This window comes from Loxodonta africana, chromosome 16 (genome assembly GCF_030014295.1).
Source record: "Loxodonta africana isolate mLoxAfr1 chromosome 16, mLoxAfr1.hap2, whole genome shotgun sequence".
Lineage (NCBI taxonomy): Eukaryota > Metazoa > Chordata > Mammalia > Proboscidea > Elephantidae > Loxodonta > Loxodonta africana.
Genome location: NC_087357.1, coordinates 78,280,629 through 78,304,068, shown reverse-complemented (window position 1 = coordinate 78,304,068; position 23,440 = coordinate 78,280,629). Strand labels below are relative to the sequence as shown.

The following is a 23,440-nucleotide window of genomic DNA, read 5'->3' as shown; positions in this document are numbered from 1 at the left end:
GGACCAAGTTACTGGGGCTGAGGGCCAGGGAAGATGGTCTCGGGAGATATCTAGGTCAATCGGCATAACACAGTTCATAAAGACGTCGCTCTACATCCCACTTTGGTAAGTAGTGCCTGGAGTTTTCAAAGCTTGCAAGTGGCCATCTAAGATACATCTGTTGGTCTCATCCCATCCAGAGTGAAGGAGAGTGAGGAAAACCAAAGACACAAGGAAAATATTAGTCCAAAGGACTAACGGACCACGTGAGCCACAATTTCTACCAGCCTGAGCCCAGAAGAACTAGATGGTGCCACCAACAACCACTACCACCAACAACCACTCTGACAGGGGCCACAACAGAGGGCTCAGGACAAAGTAGGAGAAAAATGTAGACCAAAATTCAAATTCACAAAAAAGACCAGACTTACTGGTCTGACAGAGACTGGAGGAACCCCTGAGACTATGGCCCCTGGACACCCTGCTAACTCAGAACTGAAGCCACCCCCAAAGTCCACCTTTTAGCCTAACATTAGATAGGCCTATAACTCACGTAAGGGACATGCTCCTTAGTTCAACCAAGTATATGAGACCAAATGGGCAACACCCGCCCAAAAGCAAAGACTAGCCGGCAGGAAGGGACAGGAAACCTGGACGAATAGTTAAAGGGAATCCATGGTGTAAAGGGAAAGGGGGAAAGTGCTGACACATTGCGAGGATTGCAACCAATGTCACAAAACAATTTGTGTATAAATTTTGAATGAGAAACTGATTTGAACTGTAAACGTTCACCTAAAACACAATTTAAAAAAAAACAAAACTGCTGCTGCCCAGTCAGCTTTGACTCACGAAGGCCCCTTGTGTGCCAGAGTAGAACTGCACCCATAGCATTTTCCATGACTACCTTCTCAGAGGAAACCCTGGGAGTGTAGCGATTAAGTGCCATGGCTGCTAAACAACAGGTCAGCAGTTCAAATCCTCCAGGCGCTCCTTGGAAACTCTATGGGGCAGTTCTACTCTGTCCTACAGGGTCGCCATAAGTTGGAATCGACTCAGCGGCAGTGGGTTACCTTCTCAGAGGTAGATCCCCAGGCCTTTCTTCCGAGGTGCCTCTGGGTGTACTCAAACCTCCAGCCTTTTAGTTAGCAGCCAAGCACTTAACCATTTTTACCACCCAGGGTCTCCCTCCCAGAGTGCCTTCCGTGTCCTCCACAGCACAGCCACTCAGCCTGGGGTCCAAGGCCCAACCCTGCATCCTCGCTGCAATGTCACCCTGAGGAACCCTCCCCACCTCTCTGAGCCCCAGCTTCCACCAGGAAATTGTTGGGATAAAATGGCCCGGTGTGAGGGAGGCTGGTGAGGAGTGAGCTTCTTGGATCAGGTGGACACTTGAGACTATGTTGGCATCTCCTGCCTGGAGGGGAGATGAGAGGGTCGAGGGGGTTAGAAGCTGGTGAAATGGACACGAAAAGAGAGAGTGGAGGGAGGGAGCGGGCTGTCTCATTAAGGGGAGAGTAATTGGGAGTGTGTGGCAATGGGTTTTTTTTTTAAAGCAAGGTGTATATAAGTTTTTATGTGGGAGACTGACTTGATTTGTAAACTTTCACTTAAAGCACAATAAAAATTATTTAAAAAAATCTGTACGAGATCAAATGGTCGAAAATTACTCTAAAGCAAAGATGAGAAGGCAGGGAAGATGGGCAGGGAAACTAGATCACTAGAAATGGTACAACCAGAACAAAATGAATGAGAATGATGACACATTGTGAAAAATGTAACTAATATCACTGAAAAATTGTGTAGAAATTGTTAAATGGGAACCTTATTTGCTGTGTAAACTTTCACCTTAAACACAATAAAATGTTGCTTTAAGAAAAAAAAAAATGGCCCGGTGTACACAAAGGCTCAGCACGAGGGCTGTGAGTCTCTTTTCCGCACTTGTGGCTCAGGCAGAACTAACTCACAGAGACCACACAGAAGAGTCAGAGAAGAAGCCAGCATTGAACAGGGCCCCCGGGTGTCCCCTGCCCAACAGGTACTGCTGGGGCGCCCTCAGAGGGCCAGGCTGAGGCTCCCGGGCTCCAGCTCCATGACCTGCTCCTGCCTCTTGGTGTGGGTGTCGGTGTGTGCTCCCCTGTGTGTTCTGTTTTCTGTGGAACGAAAACAAACCCAAAGCAAACAAAGCCTAAATTTCAACATCCCCCAGAGCTGGGAAACCAGTAATTCCCCTGGACAGGAAGGATTTCCGGTTGGACTTCGTGCCCATGTCCAGAGGCAGCTGAGTGCTTCGGGCCAGGATAGAGCAGAGTCCACCACAGAAAGGGGCATCCGGGGGCCCAGAGGGGACAGCCCACTCTGTGCTGGCCAACAGCCCTCCTTCAAAGCTGTGGTCGGTGCTGATGCCCCATCCCCCGCATTCCTGTCTGGGCCACAGCTGAGGCCCAGAGAGGGCAGGGCCTGCCTCAGAGCGCTCAACTCCCAGTGCAGTGTTCTAGAAGCAGAGCTGGGGAAAAGCCCCTGGCAGCAACCTGCGACGGGGCTAGGAAGGTGCAGCAAGGAGTGAGGGCCCTGGGCAGGGAGGTCCCGAAGGCCAGGAAGACCAGGATGAGGGGCAGGTAACTCCAGCCTGTAGGATCTTAATGTAGGGAGTCCCTGGGTGCCTACCCCAGACTCCCAGGAAGGAGGCCAGGCCAGTACCCCAGGCCTGGGGGGAGAGGAGAATGGGTGCTCAGCCTCCCCGCCTCGCCCATCTCAGCACCAGAATCTTCGCACGTGACCTAGGCAGGGCGCCCAGGGCCACGCCTTCTCAAATGTATGACATGGATCCTCCATGTCCTTATGTGTAGACTGGGGCACTCAGGGCACACTCACAGGGCAGCCATGGAGACGCAACGAGGTGCACCCGGGCAGTGCCCACACAGCAAATGCTCAGTAATGGCCATTTCTCACTCTGCCTGGCCCCACTGTCACACTGCACTGGGCTCCGGCCACAGGCCTGTCTCTGTCTCACGCGGTGCCTCCTGGCTCTCCGGCCTCACTTGCCCCCCAAACAGTCCTGGCAGGAGCCAGGGCAGGGAGCAATATGCCAATATGGCAGGTGAAGAAACTGAGGTCCAAGGAGAGTTGCTCAAGACTGACAAGTGAGGTCCTCCAATCCTGACAAGAGACCTGCTGGGTGGATTTCCACCACCCTGTTCAGTCACTCAGCAAACCGCTATCAGAGTTTCCTCGGGCCCGGTGCCTTGAGCCTGACTGGACCCCACCATGAGCCTGCCCAGGGGCCGGGCCTCCCACCTGCCCGCAGGCACCTGACCTGGGTCTCCAGGGTCAGGCCTCCAAATGCCATCCCTTGGCTGTCCCCCACACTGGCCTGTGCCCAGCCCCCTCCTGTGGTGTTTGGAAGGGGGGCGAAGGGGTAGGGAAGGAGCTGAGAGGAAGCAGGCAAGGGGGGGCAGTCGATACCTCCTGTCAGTCAGTCGTTCTGGCTCTTCCCCCAGAGCTCTGGCCGGAGCCAGGAACAGCCTGTTCTTGGGCGCAAAGGGCCCCTCTAAACACCTCCCTTCCCCACTTGATCCTGAGGCCAGGTTCCCACAGAGATGTTAGAGGCCCTTGCTAAACCCGCCCCTTCCCCAACTCACACACACTCACATTCGCACACACATGCACACACTTACAAACACGCACACTGACACCGGCTCTCTCACACGCTTACACGTATCGACACACACAGTCGGGGTGGATTATCCAATAGGCAAGATCATCTGTAGCGAACAATTTCACATGGGTTATGGTTTCACAGGTGTGGTGAGACCCATATGAAATTGTTCATGACAGATCAGTAAGCACAAGTAAGCCCATGCTTACTGGGCCATCACCCCTGTCAGGGATTGTAAATTTGAAAAGAGACTGTAGGAAGGTGCTGTGGGGTTGGCAGACACGCCAGCCATATCTAGAAGCAGCATCTTTGATGTGGTGAAAAAATGTGAAATGGCCTATTGGATAATCCACCCCGGTCACACACACACATACTGACACACACTCACACACAGCTGCAGCATCGGGGAGTTCCATGGGGTTGGGGAGGCTGGGGCTGCCTCTCTAGCTAGCATGGTGGTGCCCCAGAACCAGGCCTCCACCTAGCCTCTTCCCCAACGTTCCCTCTGACCACTGAGGAAGCTGCAGCCCACGTAGTGGCATTGGGCTCCTTACCTAGAAGACACTGGAGCACTTACAGGCGACATGAGACGGCACCTGGGCTTTGTTTTCAAATAACCTGGAACACGGGGAGACTGGTGTTATGGAAATAAGACTAGCAGTGATGGTGATGGCTGAGCAGACGGACCTGCCTGGACTCCATTCCACCACACTTTCTACTTTTGTGTATGTTTGAAAATCCCCACCACCAGACCTTTAACAAAGACTCTGTCTCCAACGGGGCCCCCCACCCCTGGGTAGGAAATGAGCAGAGCTGAGGGAGGGGCGGCCTCAGGAGCTTGAAGGTGAACTGGGGAGATATGCCGTCTGTGAGCGCAGGTGTGTGTGTGTGTCTGTGGGGTGGGAGTGGTGTGTGGGTGTGTGTATGGGAGGGGGTGTGTGGGTGTGTGTATGTGGGGGGTATGTGTGGGGGGTAGGATGTATGCAGGTGTTTGTATGTGTGTGCATGTGTGTGGGGGGTGTGTATGTGTGTGTAAGTGTGTGTGGAGGGGTGTAGGGGTTGGATGTGTGGGTGGAATGTGTGGGGGGTGGGTGTGTGTATGTGTGTGGGTGGGATGAGTCTGGGTGTGTGGGTGTTTGTATGTGTGTGGGGGTGTGTGGGGAGTGGTGTGTGGGTAGGTGTGTGTGGGGTGGGGTGCGTGTGTGGGGGGGTAGGGTCTGTGTGTACGTGTGTGGGGGTGGGGTATGTGTGGGGGTGTGTACGTGGGGGGTGGTGTGTGGGTTGGTGGGTGGGTAGGATATGTGTGGGTATGTGTATATGTGTGTGTATGTGTGTGAGGGGGTGCTGTGTGTGTATGTGTGTGAGGGAGTAGTGTGTGTGTATGTGGGTGGTATGTGTATAGGTGTGTGGGAGGTGAGTGGGATGTGTGTGGGGGGTGTGGTGTGGGTATGTATATGTGTGTGGGTGTGTGGGGGTGGTGTGGGTAGATATATGTGTGTGGGGGTGGGGTGTGTGTGGAGGTGGGTGTGGGTGTGGGTGTGGATGTGCTTTGGGGGGTGGTGTCTGGGTGGGTAGGTGTATGTATATGTATGTGTGGGTGGGGTATGTGTGGGTGTGGGTGGTGGTGTGTGTATGTGTGTGTGGGTGGGATGTGTGGGGGGGTGGGGGAGTGTGGCTGTGGGTGTGTGAGTGTGGGGGCTGGAGGGACAGACTGCACACAGCACCCTCCACAGTCCCTGGCTGCCTCCCCCTGTACCGTTGGACCCTCTAGAGGGACCACGTGCCTTTCTCTGCACTCTAGTGACCAATGTGTCCTGGCACAGGCCAGAGGGCAAATGAAGAACCACAGCCACCTCCATGGAGCCCTCTGCGCACCCAATACTGTGCTAGGCAATTCTCGTGCATCATTTTCGACACTTGCAACCACCCTGTGAGGTGGGTACCACAGGGAAACAGAGCTGCTGAGTAACTTGTCTAAGATCACACAGCTAGTAAGTGGCAGAGCCACACCCCACCCCAGTCCACTCCAGGGGTAGGTCAGGTCCAGGCCTAATCCCTCTTCCTGCTGCAGCCTGCAGCTGTGCGGCCCTCCCAGACAGCCGGGCAGCAGGCTCACTCTTCGGACCTGGCCACTCTGCGCCCAGGCCCTCACACCCGCCTGCCCTAGCCTGCCGGCCTCCCCCAGGAGCTCTGAGCCTCTAACCTTCTTGTGCGGGCCCCGTGGTTATGGGAGGCCCACATGGGAGTGCAGTCCCAAACTCAGACCTCCAAGGGAGCCCCCAGCCCTCCTTCCACCTCTGTCCTTGAAAAGTTCCCAGGGCTCCCATGGGCAGATAGCCTCCAGTGCGCCAGGCCAGGCCTGTGCCTTCTCTCCCCTGAACACCCACTCACCTCTCCCCTCCCTGGCTGCCACACAGCTTCCTGGAGCCCTTTTGGAATCAGTTACCCTCCCACATCCTCGACCCTGGCCCAGGAAGTGGAGGGGGTCTTTCTCCTCACCTCAGGCATTCAGAGCCGGGAGTTCACACTCCCACACCCACCTCTGATCACTTTCTGAGGTCAGCCTGGCCCCCACAACCCCTCCACACCAGCTGTGCAGCCTGCAGACAACTCAGGGTCAGAGTTCTGCCTTACAGGTCCAGGACCACAGGGATTGTCACGCCTCCCTCTCTGCCTCCTCACCTCCATCCTGGGCAAGGACGCTGGGGTCAGATGGGCTGGACACCGAACCCCAGTTCCACTGCTTGTCCACTGTCATCCTAAACAAGTTAGCTCACCTCTCTGAGCCTACCCCACCCCCAGAGAACTCCCCACCTGCTGCAGCTGTGTGTGTGTCAGCCTGTGTGTGAATGTGTGTGTAAATGAGTGTATATGTGTGTGTGTGAGTCTGTGTGTGAGTGAGGGGGTGTGTGTGTGAGCATTGAGCCTGTGTGGGTCTCTCTGTGAGATGTGTGTCTGTGTGAGCCTGTGTGTAAGTCTGTGTGAGTGGGTGTGTGTGCGACCCTGTGCATGACTCTGTGTGTGAGTGGGTGTGTGTGTGTGAGTGTGTGAGTCTGTGTAAAATGGGAATGATAACACCAACCTACCTCAAGGTCATTGTCAGGATTAAGTGAGATAAAGTGGCAAGGCATTTGACACAAGCTCAGAAGTGATACCTGCTGTGCTGGTCAAGGAGATGCTGAGGGTCCCCTGGGTGTATGCTGCCCGCAACCGGCCTCCCAAGACTCCCCAATATCTATCTGCCTCCCCGCTGTCAGTCCCCCAGGACCTGGGCAGGTTGGTGGCACACAGGGGCCCATGCCTTGCCCTGGGGAATACATTATTGACTCTCCTTAGCCTGCAGGCCATTCCTCTCCCTCCCTGGGCTTCTGCCTCAGTTTCCCTTTTGTGCTGAGGCAAGGGACCTCTGCCTAGTGCATAGCGGGTCCTCTTCTCCATGGGAACATGACCCCCTCCTGAGCCACAATGAAGGCCCTTCTTCAAACTGTGAGGCCCTGCCCTCTCCCTGCATCCTCCCCCGTTCAGGATTTTTCTCTTGCTGGAATCAGCTGGTCCCTTGCTGCCCTCCGGTGGCAGAAACGAGAACCACAACCTCCTGCTGGTGGACAAGTCTTTGCGGCAGACAAAAAGGATTTTTTTCTCCCAAATCCCAGGTGAGCCCTGACCTTCCCAGGACGGGGCTGCCCAGGCCTCATGCACTTGCGCTTGAGTAAAACTGTCAAATGGAAGTATATATTTTTTTCTTTATTATAAAAATAATGTATGCACATTGTGAAGTGGAAACGACACAGAAAGGTAAGAAGTAGGATGTGAACTCCCTCCAAGAGATGACCACTGTCCAGAGCTTGGCCGTATCCTTCTATGCCCTTTTTGCTTATATACGTGTGTGTGTGTGTGTTGTTATTGTTGTTAGGTGCCCTAGAGTCAGTTCCGACTCACAGTAACCCTACGTACAACAGGATGAAACACTGCCCAGTCCTTCGCTATCCTCACAATTGTTGTTATGCTTGAGCCCATTGTTGCAGACACTTTGTCAAGCCATCTCATTGAGGGTCTCCCTCTTTTTCACTGACCCTGTACTTTACCAAGCATTATGTCCTTCTCCAGGGATTGATCCCTCTTGATAACATGTCCAAAGTAGATGAGATGTAGTCTCTTCATCCTTGCTTCTAAGGATCATTCTGGCTGTACTTCTCCCAGGACAGATTTGTTTGTTCATTTGGCAGTCCACTGTATATTCAGTATTCTTCACCACCACCATAATTCAAAGGCATCTATTCTTCTTCCATCTTCCTTATTCATTGTCTGGCTTTCACATATATATGAGACGATTGAAAACACTATTGCTTGGGTCAGGCACACTGTCTTAGGCTGAGTTGTCTAGAGAAGCAAAACCAGCAAAGTGCACGAATATATAGGCCACTATGAGTATGACAAATATATATAGAGAGAGACTTATATCAACGAAATGGCTCACATGATTGTAGATGCTGGAATGTCCCAAGTCCGTGGATCAAGACAGAGGCTTCTCCCGATTCACATAGTCGTGGGGACTGGCAAACCCAAGACCAGCAGGTCAGAGAGCAGGGCTCTTGCTCACAGGCTATGGAGATCAACGAATCCCAAGATAGCCAGGCAAGACTGCAAGGCTTCTCCTGATTCACGTAGCTGCAGGGGCTGGCGAACCCAAGATCGGCAGGTAAGCTGCTAGCCCAAGTCCCAAGAACTGGAGGTCAGACAAACAGGAGGCAGCCGCAGGATCCAGAGAGAGCAAAAGCCAGAATGTCCACTTATATTTGGATGCAGGCCACACACCCAAGGAAACTCCCTGTCAACTTATTGGCTACTTACAGCAGACCCCATCATGGGGGTGATCACATATAAACATTGAGAATCATGGCCCAACCAAGTTGACACACAATCTCATCCATTACACACACCTTAGTCTTCAAGGTGACATCTTTGCTTTTTAATGCTTTAAAGAAGTCTTCACAGCAGATTTGCCCAATGCAGTGCGTCGTTTGATTTCTTGACTGCTGCTTCCGTGGGTGTTGATTGTGGATTCAAGTAAAATGAACAACTTCAATCTTTACTCCATTTAACATGATGTTGTTTGTTGGTCCAGTTGTGAGAATTTTTTTTTTTTATGTTGAGGTGTAATCCATACTGAAGGCTGTAGTCTTTGATCTTCATCAGTAAGTGCCTCAAGTTCTCTTCACTTTCAGTAAGCAAGGTTGTGTCATCTGTATAACAAAGATTGTTAACGAGTCTTCCTCCAATCCTGATGCCCCGTTCTTCATATAACCCATCTTCTCAGACTATTTGCTCAGCATACAGATTGAATAAGTATGGTGAAATGATACAACCCTGAAGCACACCTTTCCTGACTTTAAACCATGCAGGTATCCCCTTGTTCTGTTTGAACAACCGCCTCTTGATCTATGTACAGGTTCCTCATGAGCACAATTAAGTGTTCTGGAATTCCCATTCTTCGCAGTGTTATCCATAATTTGTTATGATCCAATGCTGCATCCATTTATTGAAACATCTCAAGTGGTATTCCATCAGTTCCTGCAGCCTTGTTTTTCACCAATGCCTTAAGTGCAGTGTGGACCTCTTCCTCCAGTACCATCGGTTCCTGATCGTATGCTACCTCCTGAAATGGTTGAACGTTGACCAATTCTTTTTGGTATAGTGACTCTGTATATTCCTTCCATCTTCTTTTGATGCTTCCTATGTTGTTTAATATTTTCCCCATAGAATCCTTCAATATTACAACTCGAGGCTTGAATTTTTTCTTCAGTTCTTTTAGCTTGAAAAGTGCTAAGTGTTTTCTTCCCTTTTTTTTTTTCCAACTCCAGATCTTTGCACATGTCATTGTAATACTTTGTCTTCTGAACTGCCCTTTGAAATATTCTGTTCAGCTCTTTTCTTTTATCATTTCTTCCAGTTGCTAACCAAAGGGTCGGCAGTTTAAATCCGCTAGGCACTCCTTGGAAACTCTACGGGGCAGTTCTACTCTGTCCTATAGGGTCGCTATGAGTCGGAATCGACTCGACGGCACTGGGTTACTGGGTTCCATTTGCTTTAGCTACTCTACGTTCAAGAGCAAGTTTCAGAGTCTCTTCTGACATCCATTTTGGTCTTTTCTTTCTTTCCTGTCTTTTTAATGACCTCTTGCTTTCTTCACGTATGATATCCTTGATGTCATTCCACAACTCATCTGGTCTTCGATCATTAGTGTTCAACACATCAAATCTATTCTTGAGGTGGTCTCTAAATTCAGGTGCGATATACTCAAGGTTGTACTTTGGCTCTCATGGACTTGTTCTAATTTTCTTTAACTTCAGCTCAAACTTGCATACGAGCAATTGATTGTTCTGCAGTTGGGCCCTGGCCTTGTTCTGGCTGATGATATCAAGCTTTTCTATCGTTTCTTTCCACAGATGTAGTAGATTTGATTCCTGTGTGTCCCATCTGGCGAGGTCCACGTGTATAATCGCTGTTTATGCTGCTGAGAAAAGGCATTTGCAATGAAGAAGTCATTGGTCTTACAAAATTCTATCATGTGATCTCTGGCATAATTTCTATCACCAAGGCATGTTTTCCAACTACCAATTCTTCCTCATTTCTAATTTTCACATTCTAATCACCAGTAATTATCAGTGCACCCTGATTTCATGTTTGGTCAATTTCAGACTGCAGAAGTTGGTAAAACCTTCTATTTCTTCATCTTTGGCCTTATTGGTTGGTGTGTAAATTTGGATAATAGTCATTAACTGGTCTTCCTTGTAGGCATATGAATATTATCTTATGACTGACAGTGTTGTACTTCAGGATAGATCTGGAAATGTTCTTTTTGACGATGAATGCAATGCCATTCCTCTTCAAGTTGTCATTCCCAGCATAAGAGACCATATGATTGTCCAATTCAAAATGGCCAATACCAGTCCGTTTCAGCTCACTAATGCCTAGAATATCAATGTTTATGTTTTCTGTCTCATTTTTCATGATTTCCAATTTTCCTAGATTCAAACTTTGTGCATTCCACATTCCGATTATTACTGGATGTTTGCAGCTGTTTCTACTCAGTTTGAGTCGTTCCACATCATCAAATGAAGGTTTCAAAAGCTTGACTCCATCCATGTCATTAAGGTCAACTCCTCTTTGAGAAGCCAGCTCTTCCCCAGCCATCTTTTGAGTGCCTTCCAACTTGAGGGGCTCATCTTCTGGCACTATATCAGACAATGTTCTGCTGCTATTCATAAGATTTTCACTGGTTACTTCTTTTCAGAAGTAGACCGCCAGGTCATTCTTCCTAGCCTGTCTTAGTCTGGAAGCTCAGCTGAAACCTGTCCACCATGCATAACCCTGCTGGTATCTGAATACGAGTTGTTTAGCTTCCAGCATCATAGTAACACGTAAGCCCCCACAGTATGACAAACTGACAGATGCATGGGGTCATGTGTATAGATACACCAAAAAACAAAAAACAAACCTATTGCCATCGAGTCCATTCTGACTCATAGCAACCCTATAGGCCAGAGTAGAACGGCCCCACAGAGTTTCCAAGGAATGGCTGGTAGATTTGAACTGCTGGCCTTTTGGTTAGCAGCTGAGTTTTCAACCACTGTGCCACCAGGGCTCTGCAGACATGGTATATTACCCAAGTAATAGGTGAATGGATTCTCCTTGTAAAATAGTCAAACAATATAGAAGAGTTCTGCTTCTAGCCAAGACAGAGTAAAAGGAACTGGGTTTACCCTCCCACCTTAAGCAACTAAATAAACTACAAATTATATGAGGCAATGGTTGTTAGACACTGGATACCAGGCAGTACAGAACAGTGATCCTGAAGGAAGGGAAGCAAATCAGATGAGTCCTACAATTGCCATAGCACACTACCTTGACAGTGTCCCAGTCAGAGTGCAGGGAAGGGAAACCCAAACAGACCCAGCAATCTCCCTTAGTTGAGGAGACAGAGTTGAGAATTTGGGGAAGCAAAGGTTGGATAGAATTTGCAGATCAGAATACTGGAGAGAAGAGAGCAGCAAAGAGACTAGAGCAAGGCATCGAAGGAGAAAGATCATAGAGAGAGCACTCCAAACACCTACAGATAGCTCCCCTCAAGTCTTCAGCTGAGATCCGATCAGCACACATGCGTGAGGAAATTTTGGTCAGGGACCATCTAAAAAGAACAGGTGGACTAAATTCCCAGGGCTCACATGGGGCCTGGATTAGTTGGAGTTCTCACCAGCTGGACCGGGAAAACCTCATAACAGGGTATTAGGTAGAGTACTTAGAAGGGTATTACCTCCGCTGTTGTGTTAGCTGCCTTTGATTTGGCGCCAACTCATGGCAACCCATGTATAGCAGAAGGAAATGCTGCCTGGTTCTCTGCCATCTTGATGATAGTTGGTGTGCTCAAGTCCATTGTGAGCACTGTGTATTTTGAGTGCCTTCCATCCTCGGGGGCTCATCTTTCAGCACTGTATTGCACAATATTCGGTTGTAATCCATAGAGTTTTCATTGGCCAATTTTCAGAAGTAGAATGTTCAGGCCTTTCTTCCTTCTCTGTCTTAGTCTGAAAGCTCTGTTGAAACCTATCCACCTGGGTGACCCTGCTGATATTTGGAATGTCAGTGGCATAACTTCCAGTATCATAGCAACATGCCACCACAGTTCAACAAAACGATAGACAGATAGATGGTGGATTACCTCAGTAGTGGGGAAAAATTGGCCCTTGACAATAGGCTGCTCTGGTTCCTTCTAATAAAGCTTAAAAGTAACCCTCAAAAGAATCAAACTGTTTCTAAGTAACTTAACTGCATTCCAGAACAAAGCTTAAGAATATTTACGGGCATACAAACTGTCCAATACTCAACAAGGTAGATTGTCTGGCATTAAATTAAAATTATCAGGTAGGTTCAAAAGCATAAATATATGATCCATAATGAGTAGGAAAAAAATCAATAAAAACAGACCCAGAAATGACACAAAGGAGTGAGGACTTTGGGAAATTGTAATAATGTGAATAAATACAGTTTTTCATTATTACTTAAATCTATTTAAAAGATAAAGCAAAAAACCCCACAGTATATCATGGGTTTATAACAAATGTCTAAATAAACTGACAACAGTAGCAGAAGGGAGAAATGGAAAGTCTACTATGATAAGGTCCTTATACTATACGTAAAGTGATATAATATCACTAAAATGCGGCCTGTGATAAGTTTAACATGTATACCATAAACGCTAAAGCAACATAACAAAGAATTATAACTAGTAACCCAACAGAGGAGATAAAATGGAACCATAAAAAAAAACTCAGTCTCAAAGGAGGCAGAAAAGAGGGAAAAAAGAACAAATGAGATTAATAGAAAACAAATATCAAGATGGTAAATTTAAACACAATCATATCAATAATCACATTAAATGTAAATGTTCTAAACATCCCGACTAAAAGGAAAAGACTGTCAGACTTTATAAAAAAGCAACCCAAACATACACTGTCTATAGGACTCCAACTTTAAATACAAAGACTTAAATAACTTAAAAGTAAAAAGGGCATAGTTCTGCTTCCAAGAGGTAGCATAAGGAAATCTATGGGCCTACTTTCCAGTGAAACAAGCAAAACTATTTTAAAACACCATTTAAAGTTTTTGAAAATTGTCTTAAGGGCATACAGCAAATGAAGAATCATTTATTTAAGTAAATCCATTAAGTAAAAACAGGGAAAGTCTGTGGAATTTGGGTATAACCTCACCCTCCTTCCCCTCCTCCAGTTAAACTTGATGGAATCTTCTTCCTAGGTGGGGGTGGCTCTCTCTCTCTCCTGTCAGTTCCCAATCAAGAGTTAAAATATTTTAGCAGGAGTGGCAGACCAACAGCATTTCTCATCCCCTCCAACTTCGAGTCAAGGAGGCTAAATTCCTGGTGAATGCAGTTGAGAGATTGGAGGCTCCCTTTTTCCACCCAGCCCACACCTGGAGGAGTGGGACTTTACCCCAGGATGGAGGCTCTATCACAGGAGCACAAGCCAAGAATACTGGGGCCCCAATCATCCTTATCCCAACTTGCTCATAGGGCAGAGGGTCAATGTCAGGAGAGGCAAACCAAGATCAGAAGCTACCACCATGCTCAGTGGCGAGAGTAGTGAGGAGATTTTGAGCAGAAGGAGAAGCAATCCATAAGAGAACAGAGCTCTGAAGCTCTCCACAAAGGAACAAACTTGAAAACAATAAAAACACCCAGTAACAATAGCTCCTGTTTATTAAAAGCAACAAGACAAACCATAGGCCAGCTAGTTTACCAGAAAGAACCAGGGAAAGAGACAGCCAAGAAAAGCCCTTCTAGGGTCAACAAATCTCAAAGACTAGCCTCAAAACTACCCCACCATAATTTAATTAGGTCAGACTATGGAGAAAATTATGCTCCAGAGCATTGTTAAAAAACAGTGGAGCAGTCAGCCCGTAATTAGTGGAGCCTTGAGTATGATACCAAATGAAGCAGACGGCCAAAAAACAAATTCTGAGCAGTAGAAGAGGCCAAGGAAAGGAGAGAGGAATAATTATACACACAGAGCTGGTACAATATATTACCTAAAATATCTAGTTTTCAAAAAAAAGAATTCTTACATGCAAAGAAATAGGAAAGCGTGACCCATACACAGGGAGAAAAAAAGCAGGCAACATAAACTTCCTGTGAGAGGGACCAGATGTCAGATTTAGTGGGCAAAGACTTCAAAGTAGTCATTACAAATATACTCAAAAACCTAAAGGAAGCCGTGCTTAAAGACAAAAAGGAAGTTATTGTAACCAGACTGTTCCAGGCCTGCTTGGCATTGCCATAGAGACACTAAGTGGGTGAAAAAGAAGCTTTATTTGTTTGGCCAAGCAAAGAAGCACACCGGGACTTGCGTTACCAAGATGGCTCCCAGAACAGGAGCCCAAGGGGTTTATACGGATGAAGTAAATAGGGTCTGGGGTCTTCAGGAATGCCTCAAGGTGGGGCCAGCTTGCTGATTGTTCTGGCTCGAAAAGGCATTCCTGGGGTAGTCCGGCCTTTCTGTGCTTGCTCAGGTCCTTTTTAGTCTCTCAAACTGGACCTTAGGCTTGGACCCCTCACTTCTGAAAGCCTTCCCCCAATCCTGGGCTGCTAAAGTTTGGTTCTGTCTGGCGAGACTAGAGTTCCAGGTCACCTAGAGGTGTATGGTTCTGTGCATGTCAGGCTGGCCAGATCTAGTTCTTGCCAGTTTCAGCTGGTCCTTCAACCCCAGTCTCTTGTTTTCCCCAACTTGGCCAGAAATAGGAAGCATCCCTAAATAAGGAAGATAGCTTAAAGACAGGAAGTTAGTTCCTATATCACAGAAGATGGCAGGCACAGCCCTTTGCCTATTCAAGATGGTGGACAGACTGCCAGTCTCATTATGATGACAGTGTAGCATCAACTAAGAATATCAATAAAGAGAAATTATTCAAAAAAAAAAAAAAAGAACCAAATGGAAAATCTGGTGTTGAAAAGTACAATAACCGAAATGAAAATAAATAAAAAGACAAAATGATAAGATATTATACAATCAGGAAATAGAATCAGAACAGACAGGAAATAGAATCAGGACAGGAAATAGAATAAAGTATGAACAAAGAAAACTGAACAGAGCCTTAAGCCTATCAACCTACTAGTGAATGGATTTACCAGCAGGAATATACCAATAATTAGAATAATTTTGTCTATGGGGAATTTTGATGATAATTAAAATGCTCACAGAGCCCCAGTCACACAGTGGTTAAGAGCTTGGCTGCTAACCAAAAGGTAAGCGGTTCAAATCCACCAGCTGCTCCTTGGAAACACTATGGAGCAATTCTACACTGTCCTATAGGGTCACTATGAGTTGGAATCGACTGAACAGCAATGGGTTTATGGGTAATTGATCACAGAGTCCCTAGAAATGAAATAATTGGGAAACCTACTAGAGTATTGCTTAACATATATTACAAAAAATTCTAGGTGTGGTAGCCAAAAAATTCTACTTGAATCACCATGGCAGAGAGCCTAGGATCTATAATGGTGTCCTCCTTTCATTCCAGCTGTAGGTAATTTACTTTTCCTCTTCCCTCCCCGCCCCCACCCCTTGGTCATCCTGGCTAGAGATTATTAATCTTTTCAAAGAACTAATTTTTAGTTTCACTGATTTTTTTTCTCTGTTCTCAATTTCATTGATTTCTTCTTTTTATTATTTCCTTCTGATTGCTAGGGTTTAATTTACCTAAACATAGATAACTGATTCAAAACCTTCCTTGTGTTATAATATAAGCATTTGACGCTTATATTTATAGCATTTAGTGCTATACATTTCCCTCTAAGTTTTGCTTTACTGTAACCCACAATTTTTGATATGTTGCTTTCTTTTTCATTCAGTTCAAAATATTTTTTAATTTCCCTTGTGACTTTCTCTCTGAACCATGGGTTATTTAGAAGTGTGAGATTTAATTTCCAGATATTTGGGAATTTTCTAATATCTTTCCGTTATTTATTTCTACTTTAAATCTATTGCCGTCAGAGAACACAGGAGAGTGAGAGTCAGAGAAGGAGATGTGGTAATGGAAGCAGATGTTGGAGTGATGCTATTTCTGGCTTTGAAGATGGACGCAGGGGCCATGAGCCAAGGAATACAGGCAGCCTCTAGACGTTGGAAAAGGCAAGGAAATGGATTCTTCTCCAGAGCCTCCAGAAGGAATGCAATCCTGTCAGCACCTTGATTTTAGCCCAGTGAAATCCATTTCAGGCTTCTGACATCCAGAACTGTAAGGTATAAATTTGCATTGTTTTAAGCAACTAAGTTGGTAGCAATTTGTTACAGCAGCTATATTAATATATTAGTTATATCTTTTTTTTAAAAAAAAAACTAGTTATTCTTCTCATGTTTACAAGATACGTCTTTAAGTTACCACCGTCTACCTTTCTGCTTCAAATACTATTTTGCTTTGAATAGTGCGAGACAAGAAGCTTCTTCCAAGACTCTTCCCTCTCACCTTTTGTGCTATTTCTATCATACGTTTTGCTTTTACAAATGTTATAAAGTTCACAATACACTTTACAGCATATGTAAAAAAGCTGTCTTTTAAGATCATTACCTTTTAAGATTAAATATAAGAAAACTCTTTTATGTATCTTCCTTTTTACCATTTCCAGAACTCTTCATTTCTGTACAGCCAAGTATCCATTTGATATACTTTTTCTGCCTGAAGAATTCCCTTTGATATTTCTCGTATCACAGGTAACCTCACACACAACGGAACAAAATGCTGCCTGATCCTGCACCATCCCCATGAGCAGTTACGATTGGTTTGTTGTGATCCATAGGGTTTTCACTGATGGATTTTTGGAAGTAGGCCATGAGTTGGGAACTGGCTTCACTGCAGTTAGCAACAACAACTGTTTCTTGTGTTCAGAGTGGGGCTGGGGTGCCAAGGCCTTTTCTTATTGTTTGTACTTTACATTCAGCTTTTTGCAACATAGAAAGTTTCCCTCTTCAAGCTCTTCTCCCTCCCCTGGTGGTAGACTAGGCCTGTGATGCGGCAGAAGGGTTCTCTGTTGTCCTGGTCCAGCCTCAGTCTTAGGCATATCATGAGTGTGAGTTTCTTGCCCCTCCCCATTGGTAGCAGATTTCTGCTTGGTATCAGTATAGGTGCCGCCACACACCTATCAGTTTGTCGTATTATGCTGTCTTTCATATTGCTGTGATGCTGGAAGCTTTGTCACTGGTATTTCAAATACCAGCAGGGTGACCCACGGTAGACAGGTTTCACTGGACCTTCTAGACTAAGACAGGCTAGGAAGAAGGACCTGAAAAAAGGACCATAAAGATGTTTACCTTTGTTTTATTGACTATGCAAAGGCATTCGACTGTGTAGATCATAACAAACTATGGATAACACTGCAAATAATGGGAATTCCAGAACACTTAATAGTATTCATGCAAACCTGTACATAGACCTAGAGTCAGTCACTCAGACAGAACAAGGGCATACTACATGGTTTAAAATCAGGAAAGGTATGTGTCAGGGTTGTATCCTTTCACCACACGTATTCAATCTGTATGCTGAGCAAATAGTCTGAGAAACTGGACTATATGAAGAAGAACTCAGCATCAGGTTGGAGGAAGACTCATTAACAACCTATGATATACAGATGGCACAACCTTGCTTGCTGAAAGCGAGGAGGACTTGAAGAACTTACTGATGAAAATCAAAAACTATAGCCTTCAGTATGGATTACACCTCAACATAAAGAAAGCCAAAATCCTCACAACTGGACCAATAAGCAACACCATGATTGTGATGGTTAAGGTTGTGCGTCAACTTGGCTGGGCCATGATTATCAGTGTTTGGCTATTATGATATAGTTTGGAAGCTATGTAATGATGTGGTCACCTCCATAATGAGATCTGATAAAATGTAATCACCTCCATGATGAATCAGCTATGAGCAGCCAATCAGCTGAAAGGGAGTTTCCTTGAGGGTGTGACCTGCATCCAACATATGTGGACTTTCTGGCAAAGCTCTCTGGCTTTTGCTCACTCTGGGTCCTCATCTGACCTCTAGCAGTTGGGAAGTAAGCTAGCAGCTTACCTTCCGATCTTGGATTCATCAGCCTTCCCATCCCATGAGTTAGTAGCCTCCTGCCTAACCTGTGGATCTTGGGTTCTTCAGCTCCTGCAGCTACGCAAGTCAGGAGAAGCCTCTAGCCTGACACCCAGCCCATGGACTTAGGACTTGCCAACCTCTACAATGACATGAGCAATTTCTTTGAGATAAATCTCTCTTTGCATATAGATATTTATATGTATATGTTTCGCTTCTCTAGAGAACCCATTCTAAGACAATGATAAACAGAGAAAATATTGAAGTTATCAACAATTTCACTTTACTTGGATCCACAATCAACACCTATGGAAATAGCAGTCAGGAAATCAAATGATGTATTGCATTGGGCAAATCGGCTGGAAAAGACCTCTTTCAGGTGTTAAAAAGCAAATATGTCACCTTGAGGACTGTCTTAGACTGTGTTCTCTAGAGAAGCAAAACCAGTGAAATGTACATATAGAGAGAGAACAATTCTCAGTGATTTGGCAGTTATGTAATGATGTAGTTTGGCAGTTATGTAATTTGGCAGTTACATAATGATGTAGTCATCCTCCATAATGTGATCTGATGTGATCAGCCAATCAGTTGTAAGGGGAGTTTCCTTGAGGGTGTGGTCTATATCCAGTATATATATGGATGTTCTAGCCAAGTTTGCTCACTTGCTCTGGATCCTGCATCTAGCTCATCATCATCTGACCTCTGGTTCTTGGGACTTGAGCCAGCAGGCTGCCATATTGCCTGCTAATCTTGGGATTCATCAAGCTCTGCAGCCTGTGAGCCAGAAGCCTGCCATCTTACCTGCTGATCTTACCAGCCAACTTAGCCATCACAAGGACTAAGGTTTGCCTGACCCAAGTCATGGTATTTTCAATTGCCTCATATGCATGCGAAAGCTGGACAATGAATAAGAAAGACCAAAGAAGAATTGATGTATTTAAATTACAGTTTTGGTGAGGAATATTGACTATACCATGAACTGCCAGAAGAACAAACAAATGTGTCTTGGAAGAAGTACAGCCAGAATGCTCCTTAGAAGCAAGGATGATGAGACTGCATCTCACATACTTTGGACATGTTATCAGGAGGGACCAGTCTCTGGAGAAAGACATCATGCTTGGTAAAGTAGAGGGTCAGTGGAAAAGAGGAGGACCCTCAACAAGATGGATTGACACAGTGGTTGCAACAGTGGGCTCAAACATAGCAATGATTGTGAAGATGGCGCAGGATTGGACAGTGTTTTGTTCTGTTGTGCAGAGGGTCACTATGAGCTGGAACAGACTCGATGGCACCTAACAACAATAACATCAGTATAGGATTCTGGGTCCTGGATGATTTCTTGCCTGTCCCCCAGTGACATAAGGATTTTTCTTCTACCTTCACCCAGCCACAGTGAGTTTTCACTTGTTCCTGGAAGAGAAGGGTGTATTAGCTCTCTCCCAGTGGATTAAAGATTTTGCTTCATAAGGGAGAAGAATCCGAGAAAGTGGGCAAAGCTTCGTGCCCTTCTCCAGCAGCTGAAGATCACCTTCTGCAGACCTGCACCACTAAGGTAGGCTCTCTGGGGGTCGTCTGCCTCGTCCCAATCTTTCTCCTGAGTACCCAGTGGTATTTTTTGTTATTGTGTACTGGCATCAAGTTGGCTCCCACTCATGGTGACCTTTACATATAACAGAATGAAATGTGTCTAGGTCTCGGCCGTCTTCATGATTTTTTATGTTTGAGCCCATTGTTGTGACTATTGTGTTAATCTGTCTCAGTGAGAGTTTCTTCATTTTTGCTGACCCTCCACTTTACCAAACATCCTGTCCTTTTTCAAGCAGCAGCCACTGGTAGTGAACACATCATGGAAGTGGGTGCGAACTCCTTTGCATCTGGGGCCCCCAGCTCTTCCCGACTGATGTGTGAGCCCCCTCTTGGCCTTTAACAGTTTATTTACAATTGTACCTGATTTCGTCTTACCCTGCAGTGCTCTGCCACAGGTAAGACGGTTTGTGTGTCCTGTCTCTCTTTGCAGGGGTTGGTCCCTCTTCGGGACTCAGGTTACTTGGTTGTCTTGCAAGTTCAGCTTTTTGATGAGCTCAGGAAAAGATAGAGATACAACTAATGTATTACTTTCCTACCACTGCTGTAAGAAATCACCACAAACAGAATTGCTTAAAAGAACATAATTTATTATCTTAAGAGTTCTGGATGTCGGAAGTCCAAAGATATGATAAAAAATCATCATAATAATAGTTCTCCATAGCCCTTCAAGGTTGAGATGATCTCGGAGGCAGAGTGGAACCCAGACTTTCTCTGCCTGCTGTCCTCAGGCCAATTTGCCGTCTCCAGACTCCCTGGCGCAAACAGCGAAGCACTCAACTTCTAACAAAAAGGTTGGCTTTTGGGTTCCCCCGAAGTCTTCTTCGAAGAGAGATCTGGCAATCTCCTGAGAGGTGACGACAGCCTTGAAAAGCCCTGTGGGGTGCAGCTCTACTCTGGCACACATGGGATCGCCAGGAGGCAGAACCGACTTTTTTTTGTGGTACTTGCTGCCTCAGCATCTATTCATTCTGCCTAGCTGCCCTTTCACCTAGATTCCAACATGGCCACCTCAGTCTTGTCATCCAGTCTTAAAACAGTGGTGGTCACTCCTTGCCCCTCCTGGCCATGCCCCATATGGTTTCTTGGGATAGGAATCTGTTACTATCTCATAACTCAGTCTCTCAGCAGTATAGTTATTTCTTGTCCCTCCCAGTCACACCCCCTATAGTTTCCATTATAAAATAATTCTCCCTTTTCCCAAGCTAAGGCCCTAGAAACTTTTAAACCTATGAATAAGACTTCAGTGTGCACTGACCCTGAGACCCCACCCTGCTTGCCATATATAAGTCCTCTCCTACAGTTGCAGCTTGTTGTTGTCTTGCCCACGTGTACAACAGCCATGTGGCCAGTGTTGGAGTGTGCTGAAGCTTCGTCTCTGGGACTTGTGAGGACTAAATTCTATTTGTTTTCTGGCCTTCCTGTGTGAGGCTCACTTCCTTGCACCACACCTGACAGACCATCCACAGACCCTCTTTGGGTCAAAACTAATATACTTGCCTTGTTCCACATGACTCTGAGCACAGATCTGACTTCTGGACCCCAAAGTCACTCACTGAGAAATGCTCTCTATCCTATACCCACCCAATGAGCCAGACCCTCCTCTGGATGGCTCCAGAGGGCCCTGGGGGCTCTTCCCCCATAGGTACCTTCACGGGGTGAGGCAGTGAGAAGCCACTTTTACCAGCACTATGGAAGAGCACAATGCCTACTAGCTCCCACAAAGCTGGGGGTGAACAGGCTGCTCCCCATCCCTGCTCTCAGTCATCTAAGGGCTCAGTCAGGCTCCTCTGGGGAAGCTTCTTCTGTAAGCTAAGGGTCTCACTCCAGGCTCCCAGAAAGTCCTCTAAAAGAGTTTTAGATGTCTCTACTAGTGAGCCATGACCTCCCCTTTCCACCTTGCCCACTGTCTTAGTTATCCAGGGCTGCCGTAACAGAAATACCACAAGTGGGTGGCTTTAAGAGAAATTTTTTTTTTATTGTGCTTTAAGTGAAAGTTTACAAATCAAGTCAGTATCTCACACAAAAATTTATATACACCTTGCTATGTACTCCTAGTTGCTCTCCCCCTAATGAGAAAGCACACTCCTCCTCTCCACCCTGTATTCCCATGTCCATTCAGCCAGCTTCTGTCCTCCTCTGCCTTCTCATCTCCCCTCCAGACAGGAGCTGCCCACATAGTCTCACATGTCTACTTGAGCCAAGAAGCTCGCTCCTCACCAGTATCATTTTCTGTCTTATAGTCGAGTCCAATCCCTGTCTGAAGAGTTGGCTTTGGAAATGGTTCCAGTCTTGGGCTAACAGAAGGCCTAGGGACCAGGACCTCTGGGGTCCTTCTAGTCTCAGTCAGACCATTAAGTCTGGTGTTTTTACAAGAATTTGAGGTGTACATCCCACTGTTCTCCTGCTCCATTAGGGATTCTCCGTTGTGTTCCCTGTCTGGGCAGTCATCGGTTGTAGCCAGGCACCATCTAGTTCTTCTGGTCTCTGGCTGATGTAGTCTTTTATTCACGCGGTAACAAACAGAAATTTATTCTCTCACAGTTTAGGAAGCTAGAAGTCTGAATTCAGAGTGCCTGCTCCAGGGGAAGGCTTTCTCTCTGTCTGCTCTGGAGGAAGGTCTTTGTCTCTTTCTGAGCTTCTGCTCCTGGACAATGTTCATGTGGCTTGACATCTCTCTTCCCCCCTTCTCCTCTGCTTGCTTGTTTAGTCTCTTTTATATCTCAAAAGAGATTGACTCAATATACACCCTAAACTAATCCGGCCTCATTAACATAACAAAGACAACCCATTCCCAAATAGAATGATAACCACAGGCACAGAGGTTAGGATTTACAATACATATCTTGAGGGGCCATAATTCAATCCATAACAGCCACTCTGGCCTACACTCAAATTCTCAAACTTTAGTAGAAGAGTTACCTTACAATTCAGATTCCTAAATTCACCCTCAGAGATTTGTTTTCAAAGGTGGCAAGTGTGCCCCAGAAATCTGCCTGCTTTACAAACATTCCTTGATTCCTAGAAGAAACTTTGCTTTAGACCTTACCAGACCTGGGCAACATTTACAGAAATCCATTTTTATCAGGCAAAATCCTACAGAACCCAGAAGTGTGTTAAAATCTCACATGTTCTCACACCTGCTAAGTTAGAGAAGCCAAACACGATAAAGGAATTCCCGTATGATTCTATTTATACAAAGTTCTACAACAGGCAAAGTTAATCTGTTACAGAATTTACATCAGTGGCCAGCCGGGGCAAGGAGGGAACTTTCTAGAGAAATGTAGGTATTTTCTAAATCTTAACTGGATGGTGGTCACTCAGTGTATACATTTGTCAAAAGTCATCAACCTGTGCACTTGAAATACGTGAATGCTATTATATGTAAATTACGCCTCTATGAAGCGATTTTGGAAAAAGACCACGGTGTCTCAGAAAATGAAGTTTCCAATTTTAAGAAGCACCGTGTTTACATGGCGTCACATATGATCGTATCTACGACTCGCTACCTCACTCAGGCATCAAGTATTAACTGAGCACTTACCGAGAGCCGGCAATAACCCCTGTATCACTTAC

The 23,440-nt window shown here is 46.1% G+C and overlaps 1 long non-coding RNA gene across 1 annotated transcript; it reads left to right on the top strand.

Moving 5' to 3' along the window:
- Positions 1-16,625: 16,625 nt before the first annotated feature.
- LOC135227950 (uncharacterized) lies at positions 16,626-23,229 on the top strand. Its single transcript, XR_010318139.1, has 2 exons — positions 16,626-19,832; positions 20,104-23,229. It is a non-coding gene; the product is annotated as an uncharacterized LOC135227950 (long non-coding RNA).
- Positions 23,230-23,440: the final 211 nt, after the last annotated feature.